Source organism: Danaus plexippus, chromosome 17, assembly GCF_018135715.1.
Source record: "Danaus plexippus chromosome 17, MEX_DaPlex, whole genome shotgun sequence".
NCBI lineage: Eukaryota > Metazoa > Arthropoda > Insecta > Lepidoptera > Nymphalidae > Danaus > Danaus plexippus.
The window spans coordinates 9041079-9053368 of NC_083548.1; the positions used below are offsets into that span (position 1 = coordinate 9041079).

The 12290-nt window shown below is 33.5% G+C and overlaps 1 protein-coding gene across 5 annotated transcripts in view; it reads right to left on the reverse strand.

Annotated features, from left to right (window-relative positions):
- Positions 1 to 12290, reverse strand: part of LOC116771229 (stress-activated protein kinase JNK) — a 69487-nt gene that overhangs the window by 51020 nt on the left and 6177 nt on the right. For 3 of the 5 annotated variants that reach the window (XM_061523169.1, XM_032663027.2, XM_061523167.1), the window contains exon 2: positions 4025 to 4052. The exons of 1 other annotated variant lie outside the window; for it this stretch is intronic. The gene's annotated coding sequence lies outside the window, so the exon portion shown is untranslated. Of the gene's footprint in view, positions 1 to 4024; positions 4053 to 5760; positions 5860 to 12290 lie in introns of those variants that run through there. One more of the 5 variants, XM_061523168.1, reaches the window with a different exon arrangement.

Sequence of the window (12290 nt, forward strand, 5' to 3'; positions counted from 1 at the left end):
GCGATCCCGGCAATTGGATCTGGAATTGGAATTGGATTTGGAATCTATCAAACACCTGGGACCCCGTTCTTAAAAATATAAAATCCCACGTCCGTAACCACATCGCAAGACCTCAAGACACCGTGAGCGCATTCTGCCGACATCCAGAGCGGTACGCCAGAAAATTAAGAAATCGATGGCGGTAGATGATAAATAACAAGGACCAACTGACAGACATTCACACCTCGTCTGCCCGTGGTCACGGTTGCTGCAAAGTAATCGAAACGTCGGGATTATGTAGTTTTTAAATAATAAAATCCGCGTAGTAAATCTGAATAATACTAGTTTCATTTAAAGGGCTTAAATGTTTGATTTTCCGCAGATAATTGACACGTCCATGGAGACGAGGCTGTCGGTGGCGGCAATCAGCAATATTTCAACTGTTGTCAGTAGTTTGGAACCGTGGGTCGAGAGCAGTTGCGCCCCCGGAATAACTAATAAGCAACTTGTATACTGTTGTATTAGATACGCGATGTATCTTATCAGTACGAACCAGGTGTGTAATACATTCTAAATAAAAAAAATGTCTGAAAATATAAGACCAGGTTAACTTCATAATAAATGAGGTGGTGTAGGACAAATTCAATTCCGTCGGAGCGTACCCGCAGGGCGTACCTGTAGGGCGAGCAATAATTGCTATCAGCGTACGTCGATTGGATGATTGCGGGTAGTAACAACCCGAGGCGAATCTCTGGTTCACGGTATAAAACAAATTTACTTCATTTAAATACATATCACTTGAAATCATGACCGGCATAAAGGACAAATATTATATGAACTGTTTGTGACCTTTAAGGCATTATTCAGGATGATCCAACAAATTAGATCACTGTCAGTGAAAATTCATTTAGAGGAAACAGTATTTGTAACAGCTGTTAAGAATTAAAAACAACAATACATTTGAACCGGATAGCACAGACGTACGAAGAGATACATACAAATTTATATAAAAAACACATACTAAAAATATCGATATTCAAGGCACCTTGAGACTACAATTCATTCATATTTGACTGGAACAGGAATATTTCTATATTTTATACATATAATTCAACATTATTTGTATCAGTATGAATTTACAACTGAACTTTATTGTGACTTAAAAAACTCTCAAGACGTGAACTCGTTACTGGGAGCGTGTAGTTGAACCGTCCTAACAGAGACTCAGTCGACATTCGCTAATTAGCAATACTTTCAAGAGCCACACATTACAATGCCGCTTTCGACGATTGAGAGTTGTACAGCTCTGGCACTTAGTAAATGTTTTATATTCATGCCGATTGAAATTATACACCATCTCTAGCGTTCTGGTGTTTTCGAGTGTGTGGTTCTGATTTGACAGAAGTATATTATTTTTAGTTCGGTTTGAAATATTTTAGTTCGGTTTGAAATGTGTCTTATCTGTTTTTGTTACGTGATAGCTACGAAACACAAAACCTTCCCTATTATAGACAGTGAAGTGGAAAATGGGCTGGTGTTATGGTGGATTCTTTTGATTATATTCTTTCAAGAGGAAAATGTGTGTGTATATATATATATATATATATATATATTTGTCGCATAATGTCGTATTAAAAGTATGTTGCAGACGATAGTCGCTTCTGTGACTATTATTATATGTATGTATAATTAACAAAAGTCAATTTTATGAAATATTTAAGAAATTAGCCAAAATCTTTTAAAAAATTAATTTAATTTTTAAATTTAATCTATAACAGTGAGATAAGGCGGAACGATACATTAAAAAAAAATCCAAGATTGACATCTCAAAAAAAAAAAACAAATTTTAGTTAAATTAAAACGCAATGATAAAAATTGTACGGTTTAAGAAGAAAATGTTTGTTAACTGATACGTGTTGTGGGGAAGGTGCCAGAGGTCGACACATAAAGACGTCTTTTATACAACACGTGCGACCTAAACCAGAGGACTTTATATAGGTGTGTATTCTGTAGAATAACTTTGAAATGGCCTTCAAAATTAATAAAACTATCCACACTTATGACATAACGTTAGCTACCTGGCAAGTGACATATATTGATGTTTTAAAAGTGGCACATATATATACATATAATACCATTTTTACTGATGAATCGCCAGCATAAGTTGGTATAAAATATAAGTCTGTATAAATCATTGAAGTATATAGATTATATTGTCCAAAAAGTATGTTTGAAAGCTATTTTTAACTTTTCAGAAAACTTTATCTTCTTTATAGCGACACGGACTCTTTGACCAAAAAACATGTACTAGAGTTTGTATTCTCATTAAAACAGATTGCTCAATAATAATAAAAAAAATAATATAAAAGAAATATCTCAAAGAAGTTTGACAAGTCAAAGTGAAATGTATTAATGATTTAGAAGCCAGATAAAGTAAGTACAACGAGTGATTTCCCCCAAGGATAACGACTGTTAACGTTCCTACTGTGTGGGAGGTTGTACGCCTTAATCTGTGGTGTCATCAAATATATTTTATACAACACAAACCTTAATATATATCTAAGTCTTCGTCCTCAAAGTTCTTCACGACTCGGTCCCATAAATATGGAATAACATTTACACGAGGATAACATTTATAATTATGTTTTATGAGCCAAAAGTAACGGGAATCGAAGTGACTACCTCGAGGACGTAGCGTCAGAATCAATCAACATATCCAGCTATCGTCCTCTATCTATCTTAACTACGACTTCGATAAATTAATTCTATTTAAATAAGAATAAGGTAGGCGATATAATTTTTATAGTCTACCCGTTCTTATATTTTTCGTTCTTATAACTAATGCACGCTTTTAATATACGTAAAAGGAAATTCAACTTGAGCTTATCTGACCTCCTCCTGATAACGTGACAGCCTCCACTCCTGAACCACTTAAAAGAAGACGATATATCCTCTCGAAAGAACAAAATAATAATTATTATATTAAGACATTGAATATTCCACACAAAGATAATATATGTGTGTATACCGTTCTGTGTTATGTCATAAGATGTCATGTCATTCTTTCAGCAATTTCAGATTTGAAAATTTTAACTGTAACCTCCCCTTCCTTTAATTACACACACACACAAACCGTATTTATCATTGATGACTTCATCATCACCAAAAGGTAGTTATAAGTTACTGATGGTTACACTGTAACTGTTTGTTTGTATCTGTCCGTGTGTTCATATAAGCGTATGTTCACAGTCGATGTCATTGCTCTGGTAAATAGGAAACTAAGTCAAAGTAACTGTTGTAATATTCAAAACGTCGTAATGCATTTAATATATTATAAAATAAAGTACCCCGCCGCGTCTGTCTGTCTGTCTGTTCGCAATAAACAGAAAAACTACTGCACCAATTGTCAAGCTGTTTTCACCACTCGATAGCGTCATTCTCGAGAAAGGTTTTAATATATAATTTGTTAAAGTTTTGTATTGATTTGTGTGTACATTAAAGATATTTGTTGAAGATGTCGGGAAAAAATGAGCCGTCTGTCAGCTTTTAACGAAAACGCTGCCAAAACCCTTTGAGATATAACAAAACAATGTATGGTGGAATTGTGTATTTTATATAGGTCTAAGGAAAAGTTAGCGATGGCACATATGTATCTCTTAAGGATAACATACTATGCCCATTTTACTACTTTTAAAAATTGGCATTCCTAAAGCGCTTATTGGAAAATTATTTACATAAATACGGTATTAAGTCTTATCAAAATAAATTACTTCGTTTTCAAGCCTACATCAGTATCTGTAAATCACTTTTTAAATCATTTAAATCGGGCGTACCATTTCAAAGGTTATCATAATATAAGTTTAATAATTTTCAAATTTAAATGGGCTATATTATATTGTTTGTTAAGAGCCCTTGCGAGGCTGGGGCTGCTACCTAGTTTCATATATATTGTAAAGGAAACACGCGAGAGCAATATTTCTATGACGTAGCTCTACGACGTAGAGCTGCTACGACTGTATATCTAGATATATGTAGATAAACTCACCCGAACACACTTCAAGTACTGCCGTTATCTGAACATAGAAACATACAAATGTCAATGAATTATTGATAACGTAGAAATAAAAAAATATAAACCTATATTAATTTAATTGACAATATCGACCATTAATATTAATCATATGAGGTGAGATAAATATCATTATCTTAATACAACAGCCCCCAAAATGGCCACAAAATGTCCGTGATAACCATCACGCCGACCATCGATCAAAGGCATCGTTAAGCCGCAAAAAAAGTAGCCAGGGGACTGGCTTTCCAGCCCTCATTTATTTTATAAAATACATTTTTTGTATGTATATACTTTATTAGTTTTATCAAATATTCAGCAACTTATATTTTTCATTACTACATCTTTACATATAACCATATATATATATATATATATATATATATATAGGTTGAAATATTTGTAATGCATTTACGGAGCACTCAATTCGTTGCACAGTTCCATAGATAGCTCGGCTATATACTGGCAGCGGGCGGTCTATATACATGCGGCCGGCACTGAAACTGAGTTATTGGTAAATGGACATAGTAATATCCAACCTCGACAGCCTCTGTAGGAGCGACTGCTGCTATGTACAGTGTAAATTCGTCAGACGTTCCGATAAATGATTTATATAGAATAATATTAATATACAAGATTGAGATATGACACGTTGTGAAGCGACAGAAACAATACAGCATGAGTTTGCTATATTTATAATATTAAAATTTGTATGGTTTAAGAATGTTCAAACTACCGTACACTAAGCTTGGCTCTTATCTTCAATGAATGTTCAAAATAGCATCTTGACTTTAACCTGCAGACAGACAAAACGACAAACTTTATGCCGATATGTGTTATGACGTACAATAGTAAGAAAATCTATGTTTTATGTATTAACGTTACCAACAGACAGACAGACACTGAAGCTACGATCACGTGACGATTATATCGTTACATTTGACAGAATTTCCACGCTTGAGGTTAATTTTATTTAAGCATTTTTACGATTTTGTCGAATAAAAATATTGACATTATATATATTTTCCAATAATCGATATAAACAAGACCTTTGTCACGCAAGCGGTTGGCAAATTTTAATTGATACATGTTATAAATGTAATGACCGTCATCCCGCCCGACCACATCCGCGGCTCACAGACACTACTTATTTTTATATATAGATAAATTTTTCAATTTCTAAAACGTAAAGCAAAAATTTGTTTGGGCTTTTCTTAATTCACATTCTTGCTCTGTTCTCAACAATAATATATATATATATATATCTCGATGTACCCTCATTCGGGTGAATAAAATTACGCAGCACCTCTTACTATTAATAAGGCTTTAGGCAAGCTCTGTGAGCCATGAAACGTACATATTAAACATATATTAAGGCTGAAACTGAAGCAGGCAGACATATATTTGTCTTTCATGTGAAAATGTTATGTAAAAAAAATACTCCGAATTACGTGATTGGTCCCTCGAGTGACGAAGCCCTCGTATACATAACGTTGCCGCATTGAGTGATATGACGATAATACTACTTCCAGCAAAAAGCACCCGACATTCAGACTATAATTAATGAGATTCAGGTAAACAACGACCTCGAGTGATCTTACGTAATAAAAGTTATTTAAAAAAACTATACTACATCCATCGAGACTGCAATGACGCGTTGTCTCAGCGCCATCTAGCGGCGCGCGTCACGTACGTCCGGCGCGTAAACTCACCGTGGTATCCTGTATCCGATGCGAGCCCACTATTGATAATAAATTAATGTTTGAATTTTGATTTATATTACAATATTATGTACCGGGCGTGTGTTGGACGTGCGCTCGTCGCGGACGGCGGGGGCGGACTGCCGCTGCGCCCGGGGGTGCGCAACTAACCCCATTCCTCCAAAGAGTAAAAGTACAGAAGTGCCGCGTGTTGACATAGATTAACTATTGTTTACAGACGTTTTATATAGTCACTTAACGATTTCACTTTTTTTCTAGTTAGACTGTCGACACGTGCGTCCGCGTACTTTGACAACAAACACATGTTTCTAAACTCACCAAATTCATAGTTTCCTAAAAGGTCATTCCAAAACTATGACTACACGATGTAGATTACAGTTATATTTTTTACCATAAACTTACATATAACAACTAACAGAAATGACAGTCACTAGCAGCTTTGACATTTTACCACATATTTAAAAAATCAAGACGCCTCTTCAGTAACAATGAAATGATAAAAAAAACTATACGTATATAACACTATATAAATAAATAATAAAGTAAATTTATACAAGTGTCATATACTTGCGTATTTATGTAAGATTTAAAATCATAGATCCTTATTTTTAGTAATACCTTCTGCTTTAGTTTCAGATTTAGGAATAATTTGTTCTGACCGGAAGTTTTGTATTAAAGAAAAAAATCCCAAGGAAAGGAATATACAAAGATTATGATAATTTTTAATTATTGACATTTATTTCAATCATTAAAGCAATTAAATTTTTTAAGACAAAAATGGTCAGACTGAAGGGTTTATATAACAAATCTTATATAATTATTTAAAAAAATATAATATTTGGTGTACATATATAAGGAAAGTTAATGAACATTTTTCATAATGAGATCTAAGATTATCGCGAGTATTCATTTAAATGAAACTAGTATTATTCGGATTTACTACGCGGATTTTATTATTTAAAAACTACGTAATCCCGACGTTTCGGTTACTTTGCAGCAACCGTGATCACGGGCAGACGAGGTGCAAAGTAACCGAAACGTCGGGATTATGTAGTTTTTAAATAATAAAATTCGCGTAGTAAATCCGAATAATACTAGTTTCAATTAACATTTTTCATGCATCGCGTCTACAAAGCATCCATGCAGCCAACTTTGGCCTTAGTAGCGCCACGTTAAGATGCGTTGCGTTAAAGATTTGAATATCAATATATAATAATAAATAAACTTGGTTGCGAAACTTTACTAGTATTGGCGACCATATAAAAAATGTTACAATGTTCTTGAAATCACAGTAGTTATTTTCACTTACTTAACTTAATCTGTGTACAAATGCAATATTATGATTTTTTTAAACTAATTCCATTCTTTTTATTTATCTATCGCATGTCGCATTACAGAAGCGAAATAGGATTATGTAAAAAGCGTTCTTCAGAGCAACACAGAGTACTCAAGGGTTTATAGTATTATTCATTAGTACAAGCGATCTATATTTTTGCTTTTTGTTTCTCAAATTAAATTTGCATTTTATATCTAAAAACGGAATTTATAATAAATACAGTTGTATTTATTATAAATTCTAAGTTTTTAAATATACAGATATAAAATAAATTATCGTTAGATACTTTTTTGTGTTTTATTTTATAAAAAAGTATTTATACTACGCTATTCCTATTCGTAAAATTTTAGATATCAACATGTTTATAATAATATGGACTGTCTTCAGTGTATTACCATTTCGACTGAAACTTATAAACTGAAGTAACAATAACTTTAGGACCAAATATTTCTGCAACGTAATTCCCAGCTCGTGTCGCAATCCTTACTTGTTTATTATTTACTCTGTACACCATACGGACAGCAGCAATTTTATAAATACCAGTTTTTATCCCGGACATCGCTTCGAATATTCCGACAAGCTAATTTTGCAAATTTTCATAGATATAATATTTCATATATGTAATGTAAATGGGAGCTTTATACCAACAGATGACAGAAATTAGTTCATATATTAATATAGGCGGTATGGTTACTGCAATATTATACTAATAAATAAAATTATTGCGTCAGTTAGTAACTTCAAAATAATTTTGTCTGTCTATTCGTTAGGACTAATGTCGTAGTATAAGTTTCAAACAACTAGAAAATGGACGTAGCAGTCTATTCAACTAAACTTTTGTTACGCCATTACTCCTTCAATTAAAGGACGATTTAGATTTTTATGTCGATTGAGCGTTGTCCTGAGGCAGTCATATTGTTACCAAGTCAAGTCAAGGGAACTTTGATAAACAAGGCAAGGCCGAAGTAAACACAGAGTTATGTAATAATATTACAGTGACTTGTTGAGAAGGATCCTTAAACATTTAACCGACATCAAAGCTAGTGATAGAAAATTTACGTCAAGAAAACACGATTGAATAGAGAAATAGAGAAAAGGAATCACGCATTTGTCACGGACGAAGCCGCGGGCATGAGCTTGTGGGAAATAAAAGACTTCAAACACAAAACAAAATGTTAACATCGATAGACCCTTAAAGCGACACGCGGCGTTCCTAATGCGTCCTGTATTAGAAATAGGAAGGGATCAGTCATAAAGCTTCTTTGAGAACATACTACACACATGAAGCAATATATTGTTCACATTATTTTAAATATGTACTAATGTATTATCCGTAATATAAAACACAAGTTTCCCGTTACTCATATGTTCAACGTATCTCAGTAAAGACCTTTCCAAAATGAATTTCCGATTTCTCTAGGACATTGTTTTTCTTTACTATTTTCTTGTTAAAAACAATGTTTAGATTTATTTATCTTAAAGATAAGTGTGGTGAGAAAGTGTGATAACGTCTTTTCTAATACTGAAAATTGTTGAAATAAGTTCATGAATCGATTGCAAATGTTTGCGCCCAATCCTACCACTTGATACAGTCTGAAGGTACAAAACAAACGCTACGCTCTTATAAGTAATGTGATACATGCAAGTCACAGGTTCGAGTCCCGACGGCTCGAATCGTGCCTATACATTCACATCTCCGTGTATATTATAACTTCTCTGCAAAATTTCTTTTCGTATGATAAATATTTAAAAACTCTAAAATGCTTCTATCCAATGGTCCAAATGCATCGTTTTTCAAAACGTGTTACCAATCACTGTATATCATTTAAACAGTATCAACACTCGCAGAAACATAGTTACAATAATTTTAAACTTAAACTCGTGACTCGTCCAAAATTTAATCTTGAAAAATTCTGACATATACATATTATGTTTAAAAAGTAAAACAGGCTGAGAATTATGAAGACAAATCAAACAAGTACATGTCTATTGCGTTACGATCTAAAAATGTTTTAAGAAAAAATCAAAACATACGCAGAAAAGTTGTAATCAAGGAACGCAATAACCGTTGTCTAATATGAATGCCACTCGGTTTATAAACATAATTACTATTCGTAGACCTCTTAAAGCCATATCAATAAATGTTCCATTGAATTTAAATCGACTAGTTTATTTTATTCTAAGCGAGATTATTGAAACAGGTTCACAAGTATTTAAATAACGCTTACAGTACAAGCAGAACGAAAGAAAGCGATATCCCTCACGACGCATTTAAATCGTCGAATTACACGTAGAGACTACACGCTATTAGTCATATGCCCAACATATTGATATTATGAATTATCGGACTTGAAGGTTTACGAATGGAAAACTGAGAATTCTGCCTTCGTTTAACGATGGAAACACGTGGTTAGTGTACAGGCACGTGACACATGCCTGCATCATGTTACCGACATATCAATCCTTGATATGGAATATCACATTTTGTTTGTTAAATGACGTTAATATTTATAATAACTTCTAATAGCATTAAATTATGACTACTTAACTTATATCGATTTAAAGGAAATGTTTTACCGATTTATTTTTGTAAAGTGATAGTTTTTTTACGTAGGGTATTATTTTATTTATGTTTTTTAATATGGTATGTTTTTTAAAACGGAACTCGATCGGTCACTCGCTGTTGGATACCGATCGAGACGGTCATGCTTGAAAGTATAAAAGGTGTTTTCTTGTGGTCGACTCATCAGGTTATAGCCTACGAAGTGCTAGTCCAGGCGTTGTTAGAGTGATAAACTCCCAAATATGGCTCCTGAGCGTGATCGAAAGAAATGTATATTACAATCACAAATACAGCTTCAGACAAAACGATGTTTCAGCACAACATTCATAACCTCACCAGATCAATGACGTAGACGCACGCTGCGGAAATGGACTTTCTCACCAGCATCACATTTCACAGCTTGCACGTTAGTCAGACGAGGCTAACATCATGATATGCTATCAACGATTTTTAAATATCTCCTACATGGCGAAATGTATTCTATTGTTTTTCTTCGACTGGATATTACTCGACTGTCATACCACTCGTTGGAAGATGAAATTGAAGTCTCAGGTGGTGGAAGTATTATCTCAATAACAGTATTTTCAACCTCCTCGAACCGAGCTTTTCATTCACCATTATCGGTAGCAACATTTATAATAAGAGAAAACTCCGTAAAAATACGACCTTCTATAGAAAGCAATGGTCATTGATAGAATTATATGAAAAAAACTTCAAAGAACCAAAGAAAGTATTGATATTTTGAATTCGAGTTTTTCATTAAAAATACGGTAGATTAATATTTTCATCGTAACACTGGAATTATTTTACTATTCTTCGCCTCGATAATTTAAAAAATATATATAAAAAACTATTTATCCTTGCTTAATATAAAATATTTTTTCTACAAAAGAAAATATATTTTGATTTTTATGTTGTTGTGTTGCCTGCAATTTAATTTCCACTAAAACGCTTGTAAATGTCAGCCAAAACAGTAAAGTACGTACATTAGGACCAGAGAGCTGGTTCGACGATTCTAATCTAATCTGCGGGATTAGTCTATATCTGTCCAAATTGTAGTCGGCGATACATCACGGAACATATATACGTATTTGTTTGAACAAGTCCTCTCCACAAATATGATGAAATTTAATTTTTTTCTTTACATGTCTAATTAAATTGTAATTTGATGATATCTACTTGTTATTCTCCACTAATAGCTGAATAAGCAATAATTATTTCATAAAGCACTACTTCCGAACACGTGACACGGCTTCGCCTCGTCACTGATACGGCTAGCAGCACACATATAACTGAATGCAATCAATAGCTTTGTAATATATCGCATGGGAATTGTGGATAATTTTAATGATTTCAATATGAAGACTGGCAGGTTCGTGTGTAGCAGGCAATTACATCTGTGGAACAGGCCAGATTACATAAACTGGTGTGGCGAGGGTCGCGGGGCGTCGCTTGTACGTGGGCGTATCGAAACAATGCTATCTCCTTCACACACAGACTTATCTATACTCGGCCCCATCGCGATACGCTCCCTCTGTCACGAGAGCCTCCCTAAGGCCTATACAAAGACGCGCGGCGCTCTGAACACAATAAGGCTGTGTAGATGACGCGGTAGTGTACAGCGAACAATGAAAACGCCTCGTCCACGCCAATGAAGTCCAGGAAGCGTTCTCTCTATACACTTAAATATATTGCATTTTCATTACTATTGGAACATGTATTTTGTGAACGTTTCCTGTACAGATATTTGACAGGTCAGTGTGACATGCCAAATGTTTAATTAATATTATTATGGATTTTCAACTTTAATTTCATATAAATTCTCATGAAGCCTCTACATATTACACTAAGTTATGTATATAATAGACATAACATCACATGTTTATTGAAATTAAATATATAGAAACATTGCAAAACAATGAGTTATTTAAATAGAATTAAATGTATGTCCTTAGGTGATCTCCGAGATTTAAAAAATACATCTCAATAATACACACACTTATATATATACATTACATTACATTATTAATTTTTAAAATTATTTTATCATACATAACTTTTGTAACATGCAAACATTTCCTTAATATTCAAAAATAGGAATTGAATATTTTTTTCCTTTAAAAGTGTGGTGTAACTTGGATTATTTAACGAGTACTGCACTGTTACAGAGATATATTGTCCATTACAGTTGCCTTGAACACCCTGTAGAAGCAACAAAAGTATATGTAAAGATAACTCTTACAAATACATATTAGACTGAAACATCTATTTTCGGTAAAGGATTGAATAGACAGAATAAAAGTTAAAAATATTATCTATATATATAAAAATGAATTGCTGTTCGTTAGTCTCGCTAAAACTCGAAAACGGCTGAACGGATTTATCTTATCTTGGTCTTGAATTATTCGTGGAGGTCTAGGGAAGGTTTAAAAGGTGAGAATAATTCGAATAATTGCCGGGAAAATCCTCAAAACAGCATTTTTCTATTTCTCATACAAACGTTTTCTAAATAAAATGCATAGTCAATTTGTAGTTTATTACCGCTGCATAAAGTTCAAACACGCCTGCGCGTTGGAGGATCTAATATCGCGTTCTGAAACTCAACAAAAGGGAAAGTGAATC